General features: G+C 42.6%; 1 long non-coding RNA gene across 1 annotated transcript in view; it reads right to left on the minus strand.

Annotated features, from left to right (window-relative positions):
* The window catches only part of LOC149308833 (uncharacterized), an 81,989-nt gene that overhangs the window by 11,647 nt on the left and 43,580 nt on the right, over nt 1-26,762 (minus strand). Inside the window, exon 2 of the long non-coding RNA XR_016282062.1 lies at nt 20,920-21,118. This is a non-coding gene — a long non-coding RNA (uncharacterized LOC149308833). The remainder of the gene's footprint in view (nt 1-20,919; nt 21,119-26,762) is intronic.

Below are 26,762 nucleotides of genomic sequence, written 5' to 3' on the forward strand. Positions count from 1 at the left end.
CATGGGCACTTATTCGGGATGAAAACTGACCAAAGCAACTTGCTAGATATTCAGGAGACTAATGTCATCTCTCTTCTCCAGGTTGCAGGACTGCAGTTGGGTGTTACTTTCTCATGTCCTGTCCTCCTTCCAACTACCCTAGCCAACAAATGCAAAGGATGCCAATGCTTAGGAGCTACCTTGGGATGTGATCAATATTGTGCAAGGCAGTAGTGAATACCTCCTTTGCAACATCTAAAAAAAGGACATATGTGTACAGAGCTTGGAGTTATCAATGCATACATCACCAACAGAATTCCAGCCAATGATATCATGAAAGAGGAACGGTTGCACCAGGAGAGACCAAAGTGGGCAGGAAGCTCCCTGCAACAGTGTAAAATGCCAGGCTGTTTGTTGTTTTTGTATGCCTTCAAGTCATTTCCCACTTATGGCAACCATAAGGTCAACCTATCATAGTTGTGTAGGGTTTTTTTGCTGTTGTTGTTGCAAATTTCTTCAGAGGGGGTTGCCATTAACATCCTCTGAAGCTGAGAGAGTGTGACTTGTCCAAGGTCACCAGTGGGTTTACATATCCAAGCCAGGATTTGAACCCTTGTCTCCGGAGTTGTAGTCCAACACTCACACCACTACACTACGCTGCCCCCCCCCAACCAACAATGTCTAGTTTTTATTTCAGCCATAACTAAGTCTATTCCAAGTATAATGCTATGGAGCTAGCAGTCCAACTCTACTTCTCATTATGTCATTTATGTCTGAAAAGTTCTTCCTGCTTTTGCTTGATGGAGTTCCCAAAAAAGGAGCCCCAAGATGTAATTTGGGCCCAAGGAAGAGTTCCTTCATCTTGTCTTAATGACATGAATGCCTCAGTCTCATCCACACACAAACACACACATGCAACCTGTTCCAATCTACAATGGACTAAAACACAAATAATTTCAATGCCTGCTTTTCTATTCCTTTTCATTTTGGGGATGTAGCCAAAGGTTAATGATCGAATTAGACATCACTCATCAGACCAAGTTTATGAGCAGGAACAACATGTAGGGCAGCCTATGGTAATAATACGGGATGGGCGCTCTGATTCACTCCCTTTTGAATTTGCAAAGTGTTCGTGGGAAGCATTTCCGATCCCTTCCTCCAAACGGAGATGACTAAATTGGGCAGCTTATATTGCTAAGAGCTCGCTATTTATAGCACCGTTATACAGGAGGAAAATCAGACGAGAGAAATGACAGCAGAAATGAGATGACATTGTCTTTTGAGCTCACCTGCGGAAACATCTAGGTCATCCCAGGAATGAGTTAAAAGTCTAAGAAGGCAGTAAACGCTGCCATAGCTGTCCTTCATCTTGCAAAGAGATTTCATCTGGCTCCGCACATGAATCTTTAACTCAAGGCCCTATCCGCCTCCCTCCCTCTCCCCAACCTCATTGCAAAAGTCTTCTCATGTCCTTAAAGATACTGGAACTTTCAGACAAGTTTTTTTTTCCTCCAACATTTTCTTTATGATTATTATTATTAGTGGAAATTCAAATCCCCTTGAGGAACAAAAAATGTCTGGATTCTTTTCTTCTCCTTTTTCTTCTTCTCCTTTTTCTTCTCCTCCTTTCCCCCCTTTTTGGACCAACTCTACCTGATCAGCTGTAATCAAATGGTCTTTTTTATACCACCTACAGCAAAACTCCCTCTCTAAGCCAGCTGTAAGATTAAAAGCTTTTCAACTTGCTATCTTGGGAAATTTCTTTCAAGGAAATTACTACAAAGCCTTGTTTTAGTGCGTTCCCCTACTGTGCGTCCTACTGGGTTTTTTTAATAAGGAAAGCTATCCATCCATGGAAGTGTATCCTGTTCTCCATGCTTGAGTGTCTAACAGCAGGCATATACAGTAGACTCTCTGATGTTTTGCTCCTTTAATTTTCACTCTATAATGTTCTCTGCCTGGTTTTGCTGACTGATGCATGCACCTTCATCGCCATTTAATTAGGGCTGTGCGCAGAGTTTAGGCAGGAAAAGCACTTCTCTCAATCCCTTAAATAAATAAAAATCAATGTGATTACCCCAAAAAAGCAATGTACAGTTATGAAGCAGCAGGAAAGAGGACTCAAAACATGGGCACAGTGTTTAAAATGTGACATCCTGAACAGTCTATTCTGACCTTTCTCTATCTGATGATCTCCATATACAGTCGGTCCTCCTTATCCACGGATTTTTTATCCACAGATTCAAGCATCCACAGCATCAAATTCAAAAAAAGGATACATTCCAAATACAGAGCCTTCATTTTGCCATTTTGTATAAGGGACACCATTTTACTATGCCATTGTATTTAATGGGACTTAAGCATCCACAGATTTTGTTATCCATGGGGGCGTCCTGGAACCAAATCCCAGTGGATAACAAGGGCCCACTGTACGTTATCCAGATATGTTGGACTACAGTTCTAGCCATTTCCTGCCAACACAACTGGATCATTGCTCTCAGCCTCAGGGGAAGGCAATGGCAAACTTCCTCTGAAGAAACCTGCTAAGAAACCCCCATGATAGGTTCAAGTTAGGGTTCCTGTAAGTTGGAAACAACTTGAAGGCACACAACAACAACAACAGATCACACAGTTCCCACTGTTCATCTGATCATCTATCCAGATCAGAAGAGAGTTGGAGTCGATCAACATCTGCCCTTATTTTAGGCTTTCTTTTAGAGCAGAGGTGGGCAATTGTTGGAGGTTGGGGACCTTAGTGGACAACACCATCATATCCTCTGACTTTTCCAGTTTTGCAGGGAGAGTCCCGATTAATCCTTTGTTTTCAGCCATTTTGAAAATGTCCCAGCTTCTCCCCCTCTCCCCCCTTCGTCCTCAGCTTACTTCAATTGCTGCAAACCAAGTTCAAAATCCCCAAGTAATTTGCAGTCAACTAACTCAGCAGGAAGGAGAGGAGAAAAGGGGTTGGTGTCTTACCTTTTCTAGTGGGATCGCAATGGGTAATCTTGGGCAAGTCACACTCTCTCAGTTAAAGAAGTAGCCAATGTCAAATCTCTGAAGAAATCTTGCCAATAAAGCCCTAGGGCAGGGTCACCAAAGTTGGAGTTTGTTTGTTCATTCCTGCATGGCAGGGAGTTGGACTGGATGGCCCTTGGGGTCTCTTCCAACTCTATGATTCTATGAAGTTGACTTGAAGATCCATAACAAGAAAGCTGGGCAAAGAAAGACCAAAGCTAGAAGGCCTCCAGGGCTAAATGTCCAGGACAAGATCCTTTGGACACCTGATCTCTGCTACACTAGAAGCTATAGTAGTACTCTGGCCTTCCAAAATGGTGTTACTTTTGAGTATCTCAAACCAAGCCAACAGTACTGGTTGATGAGAAAGTATTGTGGCAATGCTGGGGAAAGGCCCTGGTGCCAAAGTCATCCGTCTCAGCTCCCTCACAATCCATACAAACAGTGAGAGCCATGAAACATATGTTTTGTGCTTTTAGGCCAATGTACAATTTTGAAATGGAAGAATAGCAATACAAAATACAAAACTAAATCATAAAAATTGTAGCAACAACAGGCAATTAAAACTTACAAGGCCCAAGGGGGTGGTGGTGGAAATGTCTGCCTGGCACTGGAAGAAACCAGTGTGGTTGCCAGATGAGGAGGGCAAACCCCCTGAAAGAGGAGACACATCACCAAAAGAGAGAGAGAGAGAGAGAGAGAGAGAGGCTAGCTGAGGACACAGATTTGCAACCTTCTATTGCATAACTTGTATTAATTCATGCAAATTTAGAACTAACTGTTGTTGTTGTTAACTGCTGTCAAGTCAACTTTGACTTATGGTGACCCTATGCATGAAAGACCTCCAAGTTTCTTTGATTATCCTTGTTTAAGGAGAACTATAATACATCTTACCCAAGTAAGGAAGACTGTGACCTGGATATCTAAGGCTCAATCTGCTGCCCAGTTGTATAAACAGCTGATGGGCAACTTCAAGGGCCTTACGCATCTTTCTTTCCTATACTTTATTTTGCCCCTTCAACCAGATTTTGGCTGGACAACCTTTTCAGCAGGGACATTTTCAAACAGAGACCTGCCATCAGTAAAGCTAGACACATGGGCCACCCCAGGCATATTGCCAGTGAAGCTGACCTTGAGATCTGAGGACTTAATTAATTAATTAATTAATTAATATCTTGCCTTTCTCCCATCTTGGGATTCAAGGTGGCTTGCAGCATCTAAAAACCATCACCGCACCGTACAATTTCAAAAGCTCTTGATACGAAAGTGGAAACGCAGTTAAACTAAAATTGACATTAAAAACAGCAATAAAAAGCGGCCGCCTGGTTCGGCAGGCAGGCCGCTTTGCCTCTAGACAGCGGCGCGGACTTCAAGCCCCAGAAGTCTCTGGGGCTTGCCCTGGCCCCTTATTGGTGCGCGGGGCGGAAGTGTCCTGCTTCTGCCCTGCGACGCTCTAGGGGTCGGGCTCTATGGTCCAGGAGTTCCGGTCCTCCAGGCAGCTCATTGGCTAGCTGCCCTGGAGGAGGAGTCTCCCGGATCAGGTGATCTGGGGGCGGAGCCGGGGCCTATTTAAGGCCGCACGGCCGGCTCCGGCCCCAGTCGGTGCTTGGCTCCAACGAGGTCGGAGCCAAGCAGGAAGGGAACAGGCCAGCGTAGTGCTTCTCCCACCCACCCACCGCTTTCTTTGTGGGTTTTTGTCACAACTTTGGGGCGGCAGCATAGGCCAGGATCTGCACGGTGTGGTACCAGGGCTACGGAGCTCTGGTTTGGGAGCCAGTAGGGACCCAGGGGCGAATAGGGCAGGCATATGGCCATTGTGGGGGCCATAACGCAAGGACGCCTCCCAGTGACTAGGGACTTAGCGAATATGTGAACACACGGCAGTGTTGCGGTAAAGCGGTGTTCATTAGCCCCTACGTCATCCCAATGCCTGGTGGGTACCAGGTTTTGCTATCAGACCAAGATGGGGTTGTCTGATTTCGCAGATCCTGACCTCATGCTTTGTGCCAACCCTTCTAATGGTTTGCTTTAATAAAGTTGTGGCCTTTCCTCCAACTTGGTCTCTTGTGGTTATTTGAGCAAGCTTCTGAGGCAAAAACATTGAAACAGAATTATTAGTATTAGTATTATTAGTGTTATTATTATATTTACATTGGACCCTTGGTATTCACTTGGGTTTGGTTCCAGGACCTGCTGTGGATACCAAAACCCATGGATGCTCGTCCCATTAAATACAATGGCATAGTAAAATGGTGTCCCTTATATGAAATGGCAAAATCAAAATTTGCTCATTAGAATTTCTATATTTTTAAAATATATTTTTAAGCCATGGATGGTGGAATTTAAAAAATCCGTAGATACAGAGGGCTGACTGCATTCGTATCCCACCCCCACTCCCCCGAAAATTGGGACTCAGAACGGCTTACAGTTTAAAAGAACAGTCAATTAAAAACGTCCAAAAGTGATGCATCAATCATAAATGAATTTTAAAAACACTACAAATCCCCCTTCCATCAAAAGCTCTATCTGTTGCAAGATGCTAAAACCCAAGTGCCTTCTTAAATAAAAAATCTCTGAATTTTGGAGAAGGGGCAAGGGAAGTCAGTGGTAAAATGAACACAATAACCTCACCTCCAAATTCGAAGCAAAGCCACCCAAAAACCATTCTCCCTGGATACTTGGAGAGAATCCTACATTCTTGGAGGTACCACCACTGAGAAAGCCCTTTTATGACTTCTTCCAGGGACATCCTACAGATGTTGGCTTTCTGTGTAAAAGAAAGCTGGATGGAAGGGGTTCTTTTGTTTCTGTTTCTTTCTTTGGTTTTGATTTATTAATTTTGTAGAAAAAAGATTTCGTGATGCAAGTCTTCTCTCTGCGCATCTGAAGTGGCATAGCCCATATCCCACATATGTCATGTCAATGAAAACTAAGGTCACAGACTATGGCAAACATTGGTGGTCTGTGGAGGAGGCAGATGGCGTCTGTTGTTCTCAGAAATACTACAAACACAACCTTCTTGTGTGGGGCAGGACACATCCCCAGGGACCCCTCCAGATGCTTCCATTTCCCATGTTCAAAAGGCAGTCGGTGACAAAAGAGCACCATGAACCACTAAGACTGCATTGGAGCACAGCTGGGACCTCGGAGCGCAGTACAGATGGCCCTCTTAGGGTCACACTTATGTGTGCCGGCCATTTGACGTCTCACTACTAGCAGGCCACAGTGGAAAATATAGGCCTGGGTTGTAATTGGTTGGTAGATGGTTGGTAGACTCATTGGATCCATTACTGAAGTCAACATATAGGTAAATCCCATTGATTCAATGTGTTTCAACTAGTTTGAACAAACAACATGCTCTGAAGATGTCAGCCAAAGATGTCAGCGAAACGTCAGGAATAAACTCTTCTAGAACATGGCCACATTGCCCAAAAAACCCACAAAACTTCACAAACAGGATTCAGGCCTGCTTGCACCAAGAATATGAGGTCCCATCTCTGGTGGGAAAACACCATCCCCAGTCTCCAGCATACCCCCCTCATCACCAGAAACATAGGGGTTTATCACACTAGTGAGAAAACGGGAGTTAAACGAGAGTTAAGTTAAATTCAAATTTAAACAGAACTTACAAATTCGGAAAGTTTATCACAGTAATTGCTGCTAAAATGAAATAATGCCAAGTTAATCCGCAGTCAAAGCAGAGGAAACCAGCAGCTTTTTAAATTCGGTTTGTTCCAAGTTTAAAAAGCTGCTGGTGGCGCAGTGGTTAATGCCTGTACTACAGCCATTCACTCGAAACCACAAGGTTGCGAGTTCAAGACCAGCAAAAGGACCCAAGCTCGACTCAGGCTTGCATCCTTCCGAGGAGGGAGCTAAAATGAGTACCCAGACTGTTGGGGGCAAATTAGCTTACTTGCTAATTAGCTTACTTGCTGTTCACCGCTATGATCTTTGGAATAGTGGTATAGAAATAAAACAAATTATTATTATTATTATTAACTGCGGATTAACTTCACGTTGTTTCACATTAACTGTGACGTCGTGTGATACACTTTGGGCATTTCCAGGTTATCTTCGCGTTACATCGTGTTTAACTCCCGTTTTCCCACGGGATCTCACTAGTCTGATAAACTCCATAGAGGAGCCCTTGGAACCAGACCTCTCCTCCCAAGAATTGGTAGCCTAGGCTAAGATCTACATCATGAGATTTAGCCTAGCTCATGGTGTTATTCCTTGGTTAAGCTCCATCCTCTTCTTAACAGGTGATGTTGCACAACTCTGTGTTTGTAACCTTCAATTGAATACTGTCATTATGCATTGGTCAAAAATAACCATCCACTTGCACAAGACAATTTTTGCATGAGTAGGATGCTAACAGGAGGCCAGTCCTAGGTCCAAAACACACTGCAGAAATAATCCAGTTTGAAAACGCTTTAACTGCCCTGTCTCAATGCCAGGGAATTCTGGGAACTGTAGTTTAGCAAGACATTCAGCCTTCTCTGTCAGAGAGCTCTGGTGCCACAATAAACTGCAGTTCCCAGGATTCCCTCCAGTTCCCAGGATTCTTGTTGTTGGATCCCTTTAAAATTCATTTTATAAACAAACAGCATGCATTCTGTCACAGATACCAGCATTTCATGGCAAGTCATTTCGACGCGTCTTCTAACTAATACTGACCCATATTTAGACTATGAAGAAAAAGGGACATGGGACAAAGAGCATTAGCTGCACAATGGCAATAGTTTGAATGCTGGCTTAAAAGAAAAGAAAAGGGAAATAAATAAATAAATGTGCATTTGATATTTGGGGAAAGCATCTCCATTGTAATTAAATTAAAATCAGTAGATAAAAACGAGATTGCATAATGTTCCAGCGGTGTATGGCTCCCGATATTGGGTTGTGTTGCATCCATGACAACAGGCTGGAAGGTTGCTTTTAATACTATTATCTTACATCCCTGCAGCTGAATGCTAATGCCAAGGAAATCAAGTTTCAAATCTAGAGTCACTGAACTTGCCATTGCCAGGCTCAGAAAAGGGACGGAGGGGGTGGTGAAAAGAGAACAACCAGCGAATATCAGGAATGGCTATCATTCAGCGGTCCACCACTGTCCAGTGAGATGTGTTTAAGCATGAGACTAATGCAAGAAGCAAAATTAATGCATCTTTACCACTGAGGATGAGGAAAAAAAATCAGCACCATGTCCTTAAAAAAAACACCAGCCTACAATAGTACCAATAAATTAAAATGCTGAATTCAATTTCCAACTGCATTCAGGGTGCTAAAAATTGATCGTTCATTATCAGGAGAAACAATTTCAGGGAACAAAAAGGAAATCCTTCCATGTTGTTTTTGTTCTCCTTTCCCCTGCCCTTTCTTCAGACACCTTAGTTTTATATCCAATATTACTTCTGTTTAGCCCAGAGAGGGAAACAGTCTGAGATCCATCCCTTGCTTAAGTTATGTGTACTGTAATAATTATTATACTCCATCCCTTATCCATTGTGATCCTTCCCATGGAATAAATCTACATACATGTTAATCTCAGTTAACGAAGAAGCTCTTTTTTAATGCCTGTCTAGCCATTGCTTTTCTTCCTCATCTGCTGTCTAGCTGAAGGTTTTTAGCAGCATCAGCACTGGGAGGATGGTGAAAGGGGGCTAGAGAAAGACTTTCACAGCTCTTCCACACTGCGAAATAAAGCAGTTTGGCACCACTTCAACTGTCATGGCTCCGCCTTGTGGAATCATAGGATTTGTAGTTTGGTGACATATTTAGCCTCATCTGTCAGAGAGATTTGGTGCCTCAACAAACTGCAAATCCCAGGGATAGACTAATCACAGTTAAAATGGTATCGAACTGCTTTATTTCTGCAGTGTGGATATGTGTTGGGTGGCAGTGCTGGGCCAGTATGTCTCTAGTAAATAATGTGATGAACAAAATTTGGGCTGGGAAATAGTGTAGGATTCTGCTCTTGCTTTTTGTACTGGAGTTGCGTATGATTCCAGAAATCCCTTACTGAAAATGCAGGAACAGAAAATTTGAGAGAAAAGGGAGGAGAAGATGAGCCTGTCTCACTACCAGCTCCCCAAAATGTTAAAAAATAGATCTAGAAGTTTGGCCACCAAAATAGAAACCGTAAGAAAAGTGGAATATGGTGAAAGAAAAAGCCATCCCAAGCTATGTATTAAAATAAGCATTCAGGAGGTCTTTAGAAGGTTCAAAATGATTTTGTTTATCTGACCAGGTTGTTCCTGTGTTTTTAGAGATGCTAGAGCTGGACAGTGAAGAAAGCCGACAGAAAGAAAATCAACTCATCTGAGATGTGGTGCTGGAGAAGAGTGTTGAGGATACCATGGTTGGCCAAAAAGACACACAAATGCATCCTAGATCAGATCAAGCCTGAACTATCCCTGGAAGCCAAGATGAAGAAACTGAGAAGAAAGCCAAGATGAAGAAACGGAGCCTACTGTACTTTGTCCACATCATGAGAAGCCATGACTCATTAGAAATGACTGCTAGGGAAGGTAGACGGCAGCAGAAAGAGAGGAAGACCACATGCCAGATGGTTAGACTTGATCAGGGACAGGGACATAGCCAGGATTTTGGGAAGAGGGGGTCCAGACTGAGTGCCACCATTATAATGGGGCTTGGGCGCAGTAGCACATACCATTCATTGTGCCTAACAGAAGGGGGGGTCCGGATCCCACGGACCCCCCCCCTTGGCTACATCCCTGTCAGGGAGGTCACTGAATCTGCAGGACCTAACCAAAATAGTGGAGGACAGGGGCAGTTAACAACAACAGGCTTAATTACAGTAGACCTACTACTGAGTCAGTTGTTAAGTCAACATTTGTATAGGTTCTATTGATTCAAAGGGCATATTCCAGTTGGTACTAGCCATTGCATTTAGTCCTGTGGTGCCCAGTCTACTGAATCAACACGTGCAGAAACTCAGTATGCAGATATAAACCCGATCACATTTTTGGGAGGAAATTGCACATGATTCAGTTTTGACTGAGGACTGAATTGTGAAATGAAGAGATTAGGATATTAAATCAACACTGAAATTACCCAGGCTCACATCCCTACTCCATTATGAAGCTTGGTGGGTAACCATGGATTGGTCACTCTCTCTCTCAAATAATCTAACTCACATGGGTGTAGTAAGGATAAAACAGAGCACCAATTTTATACTGTTCTTTGTTCCATGGAAGAAATGCAGGATGCGCATGTGTTTTGGATAGGTGGGCATATGGATAAACTTTGGAATCCCTGCCTGTTCACATATGCATGACTTCACTTTGATCATTGCAATATTGTGATGACTTACACATGCATGAAAGTACAACAGATATTAGGGAACACTGCAAACCCAGAGATTAGGTTGTGCTAATAGAATTCCTCTATTAGCACAAACCAGAGTTTGTCAGAATGGGACAGATTTGGATTGGTTACAGCAAATTATCCTTGACCTAGAGTGTGGGTCTGGCACTGGTCAACCTGCTTGCTTATATGGCAACTGGCAAGCCAGGGAATGCATTTGTGCAAATATTTACTTATATCAGTACTTAAATCTATTGCCTTTTCCTCATTCTTATTTTGCATCTCCCAGGAGCTGGCACTAAAACAAAGTTTCTGGTGTTAAGCTTGAATGGGGCCTTGGCTCAAATTAACCCATCCTCTCCATATGGCGAAAGAGGGAATAAGGCTGGATATGTCACTAATAGCTTTGTTTCCACTCGATCCGTCAGCGTATGTCCTCATTAGAAATACATCTCCTTTTAAAAAGAATGTTATGAGCTTGGCTGAGGCTGATTGAGAAAGATCACTTGAATTTGCTCATTGATGAACCTTCCGGGAGGAGGCAGACACTATCAATACCATTGACCTTTGTGGGCACAGATGCTATTTCAGCATCTGGCCCTGCCATTTTGAAATTAAATGGAATTGCTGTGCAGGCACAAACATCCTATAACAGAAAAGGAGGATGTTTCCCTATCATAGCCCCCCTTCCCCTTTCTCCATCCTGTTATGAAGTCGACGCATTCATGATATTCTTGTAGTCAGCTTCCCACTTTTATTCTCATCTCAGCAGAGCAAGTCTGGAATCGTATAGGTGGTTTATCTTAGTGTAACCTCCATCAGGACAGAATAGCTACTTATAGACCATTGAAGAAAGAGGTATCCTGTACCACCTTTCACAGTGCTTTACCCTTAGCAGTGTATGGCTCTCAGGTATACAAGCAAGGATGGGTGAAAATTTTGTTTCACTTCATTTTTTAAAGAATTTATCCAAAATCACAAATATCTTCCTATTCAGAATCAAAAGAACTGATTTAAATGCACAGGATCATGCCTTGCTCCTGAATAGTAGAATAGGTCCATTATTATTATTATTATTATTATTATTATTATTATTATTATTATTATTTGGAGTATTTATACTCTGCTGTACAGCCCCAAAGGTTCTCAGAGCAATTTTTACCCAACATATGAGGGCATAGAACCTTGTCCTTTTCTACTATGGAAGGAAAGGAAAGAACATCCCAGTTGCTTTGCTCCCATTGCAAAGGCTTGGTGGTGGGGTACATCTTTTTCTACATATGCGTTGTGATTCTGCCACTATGACACATATTCATTGAGATCCTACATGATCAAGAGTTTGGCATGTGGAATTCCACTGTGACTCACCTGTCACCATCCCATGACTTACTACTGGGTTGTGATAGTCCATCAACAAGAAAGCCAGCATGGTGTAGTGGTTTGATGTTGTTCTGTGACTCTTTAGAGCAGGGTTCGAATACCTGCTCAGCTATGAAAACCCTTTAGGTGACCTTGGGCAAGTCAGACTCTCTCAGCCTCAGAGGATGGCAATGGCAAGCCCCCTTTGAAAAAACTTGCCAAGACAACACCATGCTAGGTTCTCGTTAGGGTCACCATAAGTCAGAAACGACTTGAAGGCAAGTTATCATGGCCATCCCATGACTGGTGGAGAACAGGGGAATCAGAAAAGCAGCTAGCTGTGGCCCTGTAGTTAGATGAAGACCAAGGGCATTTCCCATCAAGGTCTGCTGGGAATTCCCAGAGGTCTCAGCAAATGATATCATTGGGAACATAGCCAGATGCTTCTCTGATCCCTCTACTCTCCACCAGCAACAGAATGGCCATGGAGGAGCATTGCCACACAACAGTGAGTACTAAGTGTGGCTTTTCGACATTGCAGAGGAATGAAGAGAATGTTAATTTCTGCAATTACAAAAATATATATACATGCGCAAGCCTAACTTGTATTTATACTTGCAAATCTATGATTCCATGATTCTATGTCACTAACAGGATTCCGGCTCTTTTGTTTTTTACTATTTAAACACAGTTACAGCCCTGCGATATGTGTTTAATTTTTCTTCCCTTCTGGAGTTCAAAACAACAACAAGTGTGGTGATTTCAAAGCAATGGGTCAGAGGAGAAGCACCAGGCAATGAAAGCCAGGAGGTGAAATGATCTATGGAACTGAGTACTAAGCACTGCAGAGAAAAAAAAGGCCCAGTGCAAGGTATGAATGTAGATAATCTTCTACTGAGGAAGCAAAGCAGGACTGACCTGCAAGAGGACTGGGTAGGAGGCCTCCAGGGAACCATTGTTAAGCTCCAGGAAAGCAGGGTATGTGTAATGAATGAATAGTTAAAAGGCATGAGAACCTAAACATGTATGCTAATGCATCTGCCTGCATAGATGTAGCCTCAACTCTTTGCAATCTTCTCCCTTCTCCAGCGGTTCATTTTATGACCTTCCTGATACAAACCCGGTGGCCTCCATTTCCAGTGTGCATATGTTTGATCTCATGGGGCCAGTCTTGATGTTGTTAGATGCTGTTGTTGTTACTGCTGTTTACAGATATAGGAATTGTTTCTGGATAGGTAATTATAACTAAGACTATTAACCTGACTGACAGGCAGCCTGATGAAATCTATAACCCCAGAATAGGCTAGGAATTGGCTTGAAGATTTACAATTGGAGAAGTATGTTTTCCCATGGATGATGAGGGTAAGGTTGCCAGAGCAAAATATGGAGAGGGACGTGTAGGAAGTTCTGTAGGTGTTGCATGTTTTCTATTTGTGTGACAAGCAGTATTTCTGAAATTTCCTCTTCTACATATTATTTTCTTTCCTTCCATAGTAGAAAAGGTACAGGATCCCTCTCCTGCTTTTATCCTGGGAACCCGAGGTATACACAGAAGAAGAGAGGAAAGCCCTTTCAATGCATTTCTTTGGTTTTCTCTCTAACAGAATTGAAAATCTACAAAAGAAATCCTCTTTTAGCCAACCAAAATGCAAAAGAATGTACCATGTCCGACTGCTATCCTTTCTTAGGAGAGACTCATCTGTACCATTATATCTGTCAAAACTCTTGGGTGCTGTATAGGTAAAACTTGGCAATGATACTCTAATGAAGGAGTTTTAATAATAAATAATAAACTGTTTATTTGTATCCCGCTTATCCTTGCAGATCTAAGCGGGGTAACAACAAAGTACAACAATGTACAAATCACACAAACAGTATAAAATACATCAAAGCACAAACAATGCAATAAAACAGATTAAAAACAAGGTAAAAACTACAGAATTAAAACACAACAATAGCTAGCGTAAAGTGCAGGTGGAACAATACATCAGGGAGAGAGCAGATGCTACATTATCTGGGGGAAAGCCTGTTGGAAGAGGAAGGTTTTTAACCTCTTCCTAAATAAGTCAAGGGAGGTAACGGAGCGGAGCTCACCGGGAAGGGAGTTCCAGAGCTGCGGGGCCAAGCTGGAAAATGCCCTTTGTGCAGTCACAGAGTATTTCATGTCTGGACCTCTCAGCAATTGCTTCCCGGCCGATTTGAGAGTGCGGGGCGGATTATATGGGGAGAGGCGGTCCTCCAAGTACCCTGGGCCCAAGCCATTTAGGGCTTTATAGGTAATTACCAATACCTTGTATTGCACCCGGAAGCGAATGGGCAGCCAGTGTAGATCTTGTAAAACTGGTATTATATGGCTGGTCCTGGGGCATCCAGTGACCAGCCTGGCTGCCATATTCTGCACTAATTGAAGCTTTCGGGTTTGGTACAAGGGTTGCCCCATGTAGAGCACGTTACAGAAATCCAACCGAGAGGTTACCAGAGCATGTACCACCATTTCATCTTTGTTGGTGGTAAAATCTTCAAAGACCTAAGTCCCAGTCCCTGGTCCTCAGATGGCCAAGAAGATGGCCTCTGCCTGTACTGAAATTCCTCAATACCATCTTAATAACAGAGTAACACATGACCCAGAATGTAGGCCTATGACTCTAATATCTTTGCCATTTTTCTCCTGCATGGTTTTTAACACCTTTGCCTGATGCAGAAGCCAGTGAAGCTTTGAAAACTTGCATAATACATTTTTGGCATTTTGGCTGGCCAATAAAGGTATCATTCTTTTGTGGATTTTGGATCCTGATGCATTTTGCTGCATAGCCCTGATCATGTTTCCCCTCTAAAAGAATTTCCCTCGGCAACACCACTTCTACAACCTTGAATTCAAGACAGATATTTTACACATTTCTCCATCTGATGAAAAATCAAAAAGGGCCCTTTCACATTAAAACAATGAACGTGTTTAAGATTCCACTTTAACTACCATGGAAGCATTCTATGGAATCCTGGAATTTGCAGTTGAAGGAGGAGTGTTGAAAATTCTCCAACGGAAAGCTCTAGTGCCTCCTGAAACTGCAAATCCCAGGGCTCCATAGTTTGCAGCCATGGCAGTTAATGTGGAGTCATAGTGTCATAATTGCATAGTGTGATAGGGCCCCAAAACACCCTTTTTGCAATCCTCAAAACCAGTCTGGTGCAGCTTCTTATGTGTGGCAAGGTTGCTAAGCTGCACCAATGCTATGGCATCCATATAGACGACACAGGCATCCCCTTAATGACAAATGTGCCTACCTGATGGAAAGTGGTATTTAAATGGGAGAACAAAGGCGAGTAAAATTGCCTACGGGAGCAGGATCAGGTGAAGGTTAATCAAAGGAAATGACAGTTAAATGGTACTCTGGGCTCTTGAGACTATACATGTGCACTTCGCTGGAAAATATGTTGTGGGTTTCCCATAAAGAGATCTCTATAAACAGAAGCCAAAATAATGGATCCAAAAGAAACATCATTTGCACAGCTGCCCCTTTGCAACCTTTATGTCTGGTTTCGGAACATCCATTTCCATGACCCTAAAACAGCACAAAGGAGAAAGCCAGAAACTTACTCACCCCACTCCCCCCCCCCCCAAACATCACTTCCAAAAATAAAAGCAAGATCTGCATTCTGGATGGGAAAAGTATATAGGTTCATGATTGGAATAGAGGCAGAACTCAGGTGGATGGATACAGTTCTGTTTGGGAGTCAGTACTGAGAGACGGGTGCTTCTCCTTCTTTTTGGACCTGTATGTATTTCCGTGAATAATCTGGAATTGAACTCATTTAAGTTCTTTGCCCCAATCCAAAAGATCTTGTGAGCATCACTCAGGGTTCATAATACAGTGGTGTATATTAGTTCAGGGACTCATCATGACAGTGTATTTAGGATTAACTTATTTTAATGTATATCCCACCTTTCCCCCAGCATGAGCTTCCAGGAACTGTTCAACCATTTAAAAACACAATGCAACTGAAAAAACAACAACACTTAGTATGAACATTAAAGCACAATTAAATCAACTTCTGTTTTAAAAACGCAAGCTCAGAGCCATTTTAAAAACAATTTTAAAAAAAGAATAATAAAGTATGAGTCTGGGGACCCGGGTTTGAATCCCATTCAGCCAAGGAAACCCACTGGGTGACCTTGGGCAAGTCACATTCTCTCAGCCTCAGAGAAAGGCAAAGGCACACCCCTTCCGAACAAATCCTGCCAGGAAAATCCCATGATAGGGTTGCCTTGCGGTCACCATAAGTCAGAAATGACTTGAAGGCACACAACAATAACATTTCCCACCTTTGTTAGATGTTGTCTTCTTTGCTTGAAAGGCATACTTTGTGCAAGTGTGACTGACGCCTAAAGTGGCACACTCAATGACACTATCAGGCCCATCACCTGTGACACACAAGATGCCATCTCTAGTTGTTGGATTTTGACTCTGAAATGTCAGTGTCTGGACAGTCCTGACATGGCCACCCAATGGCACCGCAGTCCATTTTGTGTCTACAACCTGCAGGTGAAGCAGATTGTAGCACCTACACAACTGAGGCTGTAGTGTGGACAGTCTCCCAAAACAGAGTTGCTAGTCAAGTCTGCTCTCTGCTTCCTTTCTTGACAGCACTCTTAAGACTATTTTATTCTGGCAGCCTTGGTTTTTTATGTTTTAAATCTTAACGTATGATATCTTTTTTTAGTCTACTGCAGTTGTTTGTGTGTTGTCTTTTTTAAAAAAGAAAGATGTGACATTTTTATGGTGCTGTTTTACTACTATCTGTTTTATTGTTAGGTCTGGGTTTCTTTTAAAAATGTGATGATTTATATCTGTTACTTATAAGCTGTCCTGCATTTTATATTATTATAGAAAGTTAGGCATAATGCCCAAAGAAGAAAACAAAGTGGCAAATCATGCAAAGTGCAAAGGCCAAGATCCTACATTCCTACTTGCACAGTGTAGATCTACACTTGTGTAGTTACACAGTGGTTGCACTGTCCTATTTTCCCACTAAGTAAACTTAAATCTATGAAAGTTCATGCTGCCTATCTCATTCTTTTAGTCTCAGAGGTGCTACAAGATCTACAGACATACAGATTCTACAGACTTACATGGCTATATCTTTGAATTCTATTTCATAGGATCACCATAAATCTAAATTGACTTGATGGCAAATAACAAAGACAACAACCCATATGTGCAACTTGAGCTGCATCTTTTGGTTCCCTTAGCAAAGATCCTCAGCATTACCAAAATATCAGGGGGGGGGGGGTTGGTAATGCTTTTAGGGGTCTACTAAAAGAAAATTTCAAATGCAAACTTTTGAGTCCTCCCTGAATTTTCACCAGCTTGAGATATGGAGAGAACCAGAAAAGTCCCCAAATCATCTTGGCTAGACCTCCAAACCACAGGATGTGCTGTTAGACTCAAGTTCCACAATGGTGACAGCAAATGGAAAGTAAAGGTGCCTACTGAGCCATAGTCCTGAGGCAAATTCCTCCTCTGGCCACAACAGATGTTTTTCATCTTTAAAAAAAAGAAGAATCTAGATTGTTGGATTCCAAAATGGGAGTAACTAACCCTTAGATCAGGGGTAGGCAACCTTTTTGAGCCGGGGGCCGGGTTGCTGTCCCTCAGACAACTGGTGGGCCAAAGCCAAAAAATAAATAAATAAGGAGGGAGGAGGCTGCCGGCGATTGTGGCGATTGCCGGTGGCCCCGCGCACTCCTTCCTGGCCTATGCAGAGGCTTCGGCCTCCGCAGAGGCTGAGATGGAGGGGGAGGCCGCCGGCGGCAGCCCCGCACACCCCTTCCCGGCCTCTGCGGAGGCTTCGGCCTCCACAGAGGCTGAGAGGGAGGGAGGAGGCCACGGGAAGGGTGGGGCGGCCGCACGCAGGAGGCGCCGCTTCCACCTTCGCCTCCTCCGCCCCAGGCCTCGCTGCCCTCCTCTTCCTCCGCCTCCTCCGTGCAGCCATGCACGGTGGAGGAAGAGGGCAGTGAGCAGCGCAGAAGCTGCGGCGGGGGCGGCAGGGCCGAGCTGGGGCCGGTCGCAAGGCCTCGGCGGGTCGGATTCGGCCTGTGGGCTGTAGGTTGCCAACCCCTGCCTTAGATTAACCAAAAGAAAGAAATTGGCAGCATGAGCTTTCAGAGGCTTCAGCCTACTTCCTCAGATGCATTTAAGGAAGTATACCAGAGTCTATGAAAGCTCATGCTGCCAACTTCTTTCTTTCCGTTAGTCTCAAAGGTACTACAAGATCTCTCTACGAACTGATTCTACAGACTAACATGGCTATATCTTTGCATTCTGACCCTTAGATTCTTAGAGATACTGATCTAAGAATAATTAAACCTAATTATTGTCTGCAGCTTTGAATGGCACTGGGTGCATGAGGTTGGCAGCATGAGCTTTCATAGACTTAAGTCTATTTCTTCATGAAGTAGTCTTAAATCCATGCTGCCAACCTCTCTCTTTTCATACATAGGGGTATAATGCTACATATAGGGTAGTATCCTTGGCTGTTTTGTCCTCCCATAATTGGGGTAGCTTTCTCCCTACTGCAGGAGAAAACAAATACATCTCCACAAATTCGAAAGTCCTGAAGTCACCCCATATTGAAAAATCGTGGTGCGCTGTAGAGGAATTTTGCTGCAGGGGGAAAAATACTTAACAGGTATCCCATTAAGTATTACGATGTCATAAGCTATACTTACGACCTCGTAACTGTTTCACATTGACATTTACAATCGTGGCACTATTGCCCTGACCACAATTGCCCTTAAAATCCACCTTAAGAGCCAGATATCATACCGAGCAAAGGAGTTCTGCAGTGCTGGCAATCTGGGCACTGAAGGGATAATGTTTCTAGCCCACTCTTACCAGTGAACCACAGCACAACAAGGAATTGCAACAGTCCCTGCTTCTGCTCATATTGCAGCTTACTGGTGGAAAAGGTTGGGTGCATCATCCTTCAGCAATCCTGCTCCCCACCAATGTCACCAAACCCATTTGCTTGGTGCTGCCAGACTTTTAAGTTGGCTTTTAGGAGGTCAGATTAGGAGACAGAGCATTAAACCATAACATCAAGGCCACATGTTCCATGCAGAATGTCAGTTGGCTCTCCATATTCATAGATTCTTTATCCACCAATTCAACCATCCACAGCTTGAAAATATTAAAAATATACATAAATTCCAAAAAGCAAACCTTTTTTTATAAGAGACACCATTTTACTATGGCACTGTATTTAATAGGACTTGAACATTCAAATACTTTTATATCCACAGAGGTTCCTGGAACCAAACTCCAGCAGATACCAAATGCCTATTATAAAAGAAGCACTTTCATAGTACATAGTTATAGCACTTTGATTCCACTTTAACTGCCCAGGCAGCATTCTGCATAATCCTGGGATTTGTATTTTAAAGGATGGGATTTTAGAAATCTCAACCAGGGAGCTCTAGGGTCTCCTAAAATGACCAGTCCACGGATTTCATAGGATGGGACCATGAAAAGGAAAGTGGAGTAATGGCACTATAATTGTGTAGTGTGAATAATCCCATAAAGGAAACAGGTTTCCTCAATAGCAAGATAGATACGATATCTAGAAATTTTAAGACCAAGCTACAGACTCAGGTGAACTTTGCAAATAATCCTCATGCAATGCCTAAAAATATTCCAGAATGAGAACATGAGGCAAAATTCATTGTATGCTTTATTCAGTATTATAACTATTAGGAGTATCATTGGTATTACCAACTATTTACTCAGCTTGTGTAAACGCTCATCTGTTTTTCCATTCTCTCTCTGGCCCTAATGAAGTATGGCACCTGAACCACTGTAGTCTTTGGCCCTTCTCATTGTTGTCATTGTGTGCCTTCAAGTCATTTCTGACTTACGGTAACCCTAAGATAAATTATTCACAGGGTTTTCTTGGCAAGGTTTATTCAGAGGGGAGTTTGCCCTTGCCGTCCTCTGAGGCTGAGAGAATGTGACTTGCCCAAGGTCACCCAGTGGGTTTCTATGGCTGAATAGGGATTTGAATCCTGGTCTCCAAGAGTTCAAATCCAACATTCAAACCACTACATCATGTCAGATCTCATCAGCCTTCCATGTACCAACTCTAATTCCTCACCTGTGCTATAGCATTCAAGATCCATTAGATATTCCTAAACCACTGGTTGAACAAACCTGGATAAAAGCAAACACCAATATTAATCTTGTTCTTTTTGTTGGCAATATCACAAAGGGCATTTGTTTAACTCACAAGCTCCTTCCCAAGCCAGCTGTAAATGAATATTACTTTTCATCGCGAAATAGTCATTTAAAAGTTCAAGCGCAGGGTATGTTTTCTTGAACACAATATTAAGCATGTTTTTCCCCTCTCTCTTTTTAGCACTTAACCGCCAGAGATGTCACCACCTAAAAGCTGGCCGACAGGATAGTTTTGTGTATCACAATGGTGTGACAAACTCTTGCAAAGATCAACGTGACCCAAGTGTTTGGTGCAAGACATTAACCTTGCTCCTTGTTAATAGGGATGTCATTATTCACTTATTCTTCTCAAAGAACAAGTATTTCTAGCAATTTTCTCCCCACTGCGAGAAAGTCTTCCAAAAACATGCCTTTTCCAAAGCCTATTCGTCGCCAGGACTTGTTATTCACAAAATTCACAAGTGGTTGCTTTGCCCAGGAAACAATATTTTCTGCTGTTCAAATAATATTTCTATGCAGAAATACTGTTTTCTGCATCCTCAATAGAACATGATGTTTTCCATCAATTCGGGCTGCATTTGCACTGCAGAAATAATGCAGTTCGAAACCACTTTTATCTGCCATGGCTCAATGCTATGTGCCCGCATTATACGCAGGTGCGCTTTGCGTGGGCTTGAGTGTACGTGCTCAAGCTGCGGGGAGTGCACGGGGTGCGCGGGGTGGTGCGTCCCATTCAAATGACTCTGTCACGCACGAGCCCCATTCAAACGAATGGGGCTTGAGCATAGGCAGAATTATGCAGGGGGGTCCGGAACGGATTCCCCGCGTAAGGCAAGGGCCCACTGTGTGTGTGTGTGTGTATACTGTTCATTAATAGCTTCAATAAATAAATCAAATGCATACATTTCTAGAAATGGCAGGAGGAACAGACCATTTGCCAAACAGGTGATTTCTTATGGGATGCTGGTATTTAGGACACAAAGTCATTGACACCCTTCTGAGCAGACCTTACCTGTTCCTCTTAACAATGTCAAAACTGTGAGGCCGATATGCCTCATTCCAAGTATTAATCTTGATCTCAACCATCTTTATCTCCACCAGGAAAACAAATGAATGCCATTCACAATTAGAGGAGATCTGTGGATGCCATTGTTGCTGCTATTTTCTCCTCATCTGAACTTCCACAGTCATGGGGAGGGAACGGCATAAAACTGTAGAATAAAAGAGAAAACGTTTGGCTGCTTTTCCGCACACTCACACAAGCATTTAGAAAGGGAAATGTTTAAAAAAGAAATCCCTCTTTCATTTCATCTCAAGATCATAACGCATATTTCCCCACAAAACTCAATTACATAGCCCAGTGGTTTACCAGCAAAGCTAGTCAAAAGATATTATCTAGCGGCAGTTAATGCGTGTAACTAGTCGCAAGACAAAATAAATCCTTGGGAAATTGCTGAATACAATCAAACAAAATGTTGCAAAAAGAAATCTCAATAGCATAGGAGTAATCATGAGGAAATGTCCATGATGCACCAGAATCAAGGGTAATTTCAAGTCCAGATCCCCAATCGGTCTCCCTACTTTTCCTACTTTTGTTTTCAGGGGGAAATTTAAGAGATAGCTTTTTATACACTGAGTTATATTGAATGGGTGACACCTGGTTTGATGGAAAGAGATCTAGGAGTCTTAGTGGATCACAGGATGGACATGAGTTAGCAACGTGATGCAGCAGCTAAAAAAGCCAATGCAATTCTAGGCTGCATCAAGAGGAGTATAGTGCCTAGATCAAAGGAAATAATAGTGCCACTCCATTCTGCTTTGGTCAGACCTCACTTGGAATATGGTGTCCCATTCTGAGCATGACAATTCAAAAAGGACACTGAGAAACTGGAGCATGTCCAGAAGAGGGGGACCAAAATGGTGAAAGATTTGCAAACCATGCCCTATGAGAAGCAGGTTAGGGAGCTGAGTATGTTTAGCCTGATGAAAAGAAGGCTAAGGAGTAACATGATAGCTATGTTTGAATATTTGAAGGGCTGTCATATTGAGGATGGAGAAAGCTTATTTTCTGCTGCTCCAGAGACTAGGACATGGAGCAGTGGATTCAAACTACAGAAAAGAGATTTCACTTAAACATAGGAGGAACATCTTGACAGTTAGAGATGTCTGACAGTGGAATACATTATCTTGGAGTGTGGTGGAGTCTCCTTGTTTGGTGGTTTTTAAACAGAGATAGGTGACCATCTGCAGGGAGTGCTTTGATTGTGTATTTCTGCATGTCAGGAGTTGGAATGGATGGCACTTGAGGTCTCTTACAACAATAGGACTCTATGATCCCATGATTCTAAGTTTCCACTGTTTACATTTCAGACTCTCTTTTCCTCCTGATCATTTAGGCTGCAATCCTCTGCCTACTTACCTATCTAGCCATATGACTGCTCATTCAGAAATGTCTGTGTATGATCCAATTTACTCCCTAGCAACAGTGCATGGGATCACAGCCTAAACTGCTGAATTGAGAAATGGCTCATCACACAATTGGGGAATGTGAGCAAATGTGCATGTGAGTTGTGTGGGTCTAGTAGTTGCTCACCGTCTGCTGATGAATACTAATTACTCTGTTCTCAGATAGTTCACAGATTGGAATCCTGGTCTCCCAGAGTCCTCCTCCAACACTACACCATGCTGGCTATTGTCAGCCATAGATATACTAGACCTAATTCTTCAATGGCGCTGTAAGACTCAAGATCTATTAGATGTTCCTTAACAACTGGATTTAATTTCTATTTTTGAAAAAAAAACTGGACAGCGCTAGAAAAAAGGAAATGTCAATCTTAATCTTGGATGGTGTCCACCAACAGTTTGTGCTCCAAGCATGGAGTACTTTGCCTCAACCTCTCTCATTTTGGCATGAGCCACCTCTTCTGCTTGGATCACAGGCCAACACTGGTAAAGCTCCATAATGTGCTGAATGCAATATCCTAAATGGATATTTACTGACAACATGATTGCCCGACAAGACTGCCAACTCCAGCCCTACCATTAGGCAGTCTTCCCATTGCTTCCCATCTAAAACAGTGATTCCCAAACTTTGGTCCTCCAGGTGGATTTCAACTCTCAGAAGCTTCTGTCAGCTTGGCCAACAGTCAGGAATCCTGGGAGCTGACGTCCCAAACATCTGGAAGACCAAAGTTTGGAAACCACTGCTCTATAAGCTAGCATACTTCCCTCAAGCATAGTGAAAGATGCTGCCCTATCGTCAGTGCCCAAAAATGATTCAACTGAAAAGTTTGGTAAGCTTTCTATGGAATGGCGAGGGGGACAATATTATCATGCCCTTTGCCTCAAGCAAAACTATTCTTGGACCAATCTAGATGTACTGCTTGTACTGCCTGATAAAGTGGTGATATTGGGACTGTTTAGACTTTTGTAGTTAATGTGCAAGTATAGTTCCTTTGGATCTTCTCCTACAAGATTATCATTCTAACAAAGAACAGGAAAATATGTAGATATATTCTGAAAGGAACACAGTGGTGAGATCAAATTCAAGTAACCAGACACGTAGTACAGTCAGCTGAAATTTCCTAAGCCAAAACAAAGATAGAAAAAGGTATCAAAAACCTTTTCTCACCATCTCTTGAGAACATGCAATAATTTGTCCTGAAATGACTTAGGCCATGAGTTAGGACACCGTGACATGAAATGTTCTTAGGAACAGTTAATGGTGATAACATGAAGTGATATAATATGGACCGTGTGGCCAAAATAGGCATGGTTACATTGTTCTTAAGCTTTTTTCCACCATCCAAAAGCACTTTATAAACAACAATGACTGTGACACAATGATGATGACCACGGCCATTATGAACATATCTACCCAAGCATCATCTGCTTTGGTCAGAACTCACTTGGACAACTATGTCCAGTTCTGGGAAATACAGTTTATATTTACATGCAGCAACACATCCAGAAGAATTTAACAAATATGGTAATGGTTTGGAGACCTAAGTGTTGTGAGGAAAGATGGCTGGATATATTAGCCTATGGGATGGAAGAACTAATGAGAGGTCATATGTGTTGTTGTTGTTGCTGTTGTTGTCTGCCTTTAAGTTGTTTCTGATTTGTAAGGTGAACCTATCATGGGTCTTCTTGGCAAGGTTGATTCAGAGGGGGGTTTCTCTTTGCCTTCCTCTGAGACTGAGAGAATGTGACTTACCCAAAGTCACCCAGTGGGTTTCCATGGCCAAGTGGGGATTTGAACCCTGGTCTTCAGAGTCTCATGTTGAAATCACTACACCATGCTGGCTCTCTCATGTGTGTGCAACTATCATTTGAAAGACTGTCACATATATGTTGAAGCACATTTATTTCCTGTTGCTCCAGGTAGGGCCCCTACCAAGCTTTACAGGGAAAAAAGAGTTTTATGCAAAACATTGGGCAAAACCAAGGAGCCCAGGTGGTGCAATGGTTAAATGCCAGTACTGCAGCCATTCACAGCTACAAGGTTGTGAGTTCGATCCCATGGACTCCAAGGTCCACTCAGCCTTGCATCCTTCTATAGGTTGCTAAAATGAGAACCAAGCTTATACATTGTAAACCACTTAGAGAGCGCTTAAGTGCACTGATAAGCGGTATAGAAATGTACTTGCTATTGTGCTTGCTATTGCTCACTTCCTGATACTATGAAAAGTTTGACAGTCAGGCAGATTGACTCAGAAAGGAGTGTTCAGATTTTTATGGAGTGGGTGGAATTTCAAGCAGGGATGTTTTGTCAAATGCTGGGATGCTGTACTAATGGACTGCTAACACCAGCAGCAGGTTGGGCCATATGACTTTTGAGATCCCTTCCAGTTCTATGATTCTTGGATTCAATTGCATTTTACAATGCCGCCCCCCACAAATGAAAAACAGAAAGAACACAGACAGCTACAACAGAAGACAATTACTTGAAAAGTAATGCATCAACTCTGCAGTCTGTAAAACAACAGGACTGGCAACAAAAATAGTTTTAAAGGAATTGCTCCCCATCATTGAGGGTATTATTTAAGGCCAAAGAGACTCTACAGAGACAACGCCTTAAACATCCTTCCTCAAGCCCTCCATATGTGTTAGACTACAACTGCTCTCCCTTTCTGTTCAATGGCCTTAGCCATGAATATGAAGGGATAGGGATGACACAGGGAATGGATACAGCCTGGATAGCTGCATATAAATAATAAAGGGTCTTCTGAGCTCTAAGAGTCAGAGGAAGCTTGGAGACAAGGAAGAAAAGGTGTATGGATGACAGTTCGCTGTTGTCTGTCTTCCAAAGCTCTTAGGCCAATGTGGGAAAGGCACTCAAAATATCATCCCCTCCGAAGAAAAACCCAGGAAATGAATTGAAATGAAATGAAAAATAGAGGAAATAAGAAGAGACGGAACTGTGTGAAATCTGCATGTGCTCATTGATACGCATGTGTGCAAATGGGAAAATCATTTCTCTAACAGAAATGCCGCACATTTGACCATAGCAGAGAAGACCTGTGTGCTGCCAGTCCGGCTGTTCAGGTGTTCGCTCTTGATGGGCAGCCTCAAGATCCCTGCTCTCCCCTTCTTAGACCTCTTTATCTTTAAACCAGACTTGGACTGAACAGCTCTTCAGGTGTTTTCAAAAAGAGGATTGACCTCTGACAGCACTTTGAATAAGAGGACTGTAAAGTGGGACACTATGGGGGCAAGAGATCGGGGCAGGCTGGAAGGTGACTCTTATAGGTCCTACTGGGACCCCTTTTGATGTCTTTTTGAAGGACTTAATGTAACATCTCTAGAGATGATCCAGTACATTTCTGGCTCAATGAAATGTGTTCATATGGGGCCTCTTTGAGGATTTTTTCCGTTCTGCTGGGGGGAAAAATTGAACTTTCTTACAGGATCATTTCAAAACCTGTTGCATAGATATAAAATGCTCTTAACAACTTTAACATAAGAATATATTTGTTTATTCTTGAAAGGTTTGTTCAGAGGAGGTTTGCCATTGCCTTCCCCTGAAGCTGAAAGATTGTGAGTGAGTTTCATCCTCAAACTGCGAATTGAACCCTGGTCTCCAAGGTCATAATCAAACCACTAAACCACAAGTTACTTTGTAGTTCCTTTTTTGACTGCAACTACAGGGAGACTCTCATTGCTTTACTTCACTAATTTGACTCTTAAGGAGGGAAATCTGTGGTTAGCATAGGATGCTATGAAAACTATTCTGGACAAAGGAATGGATCTGCCATAAACAATGCACTAACCTAATTCAGAGTCCAAACAAAGAGCAGGACACACTTGTTGCTTAGACTTAGTACGAAGTCAAATTTTGAGATGCAGTCCTCAGCTTAAAAATTGCATGTAAAATGCATAAATTAGAATGGATTGCATTCAGAGTGTGTGTGCGTATGAAAATAAACGTGAACTCTTATGCTTTTTTTAAATCACAGAAATCAAATGGAACAAGTACAGGTGAAACTGACACACAAGAGACTCATCCGTCCATCCTTATCCTAGCCGCAGAAAAGCCTGTGCTTCAAACTACAGGAGAAGAGATTCCACCTCAACATTAGGAAGAATATCCTGATAGTAAGAGCTGTTTGACAGTGGAACACAGTCCCTTGGAGAGTGGTCCAGCCTCCTCCTCTGTGGTTTTTTAAAGAGAGGCTGGATGTCCATCTGTTGGGGGTGCTTTGATTGTGTCTTCCTGCATGGCAGAATGGAGTTGGACTTGAGGTCTCTTCCAACACTTTGACTGTATAATTCTATGAATGCCAACATCAAATAATTAAAAAATATATCCAAGATTCTGTACTGCAAAGCATAGAGTAAAAGGCCCACAGGCAG

Source organism: Sceloporus occidentalis, unplaced genomic scaffold (genome assembly GCF_023333645.1).
Source record: "Sceloporus occidentalis isolate IW3139 unplaced genomic scaffold, rSceOcc1.0.p SCAF_8, whole genome shotgun sequence".
In the NCBI taxonomy this organism is placed as follows: domain Eukaryota; kingdom Metazoa; phylum Chordata; class Lepidosauria; order Squamata; family Phrynosomatidae; genus Sceloporus; species Sceloporus occidentalis.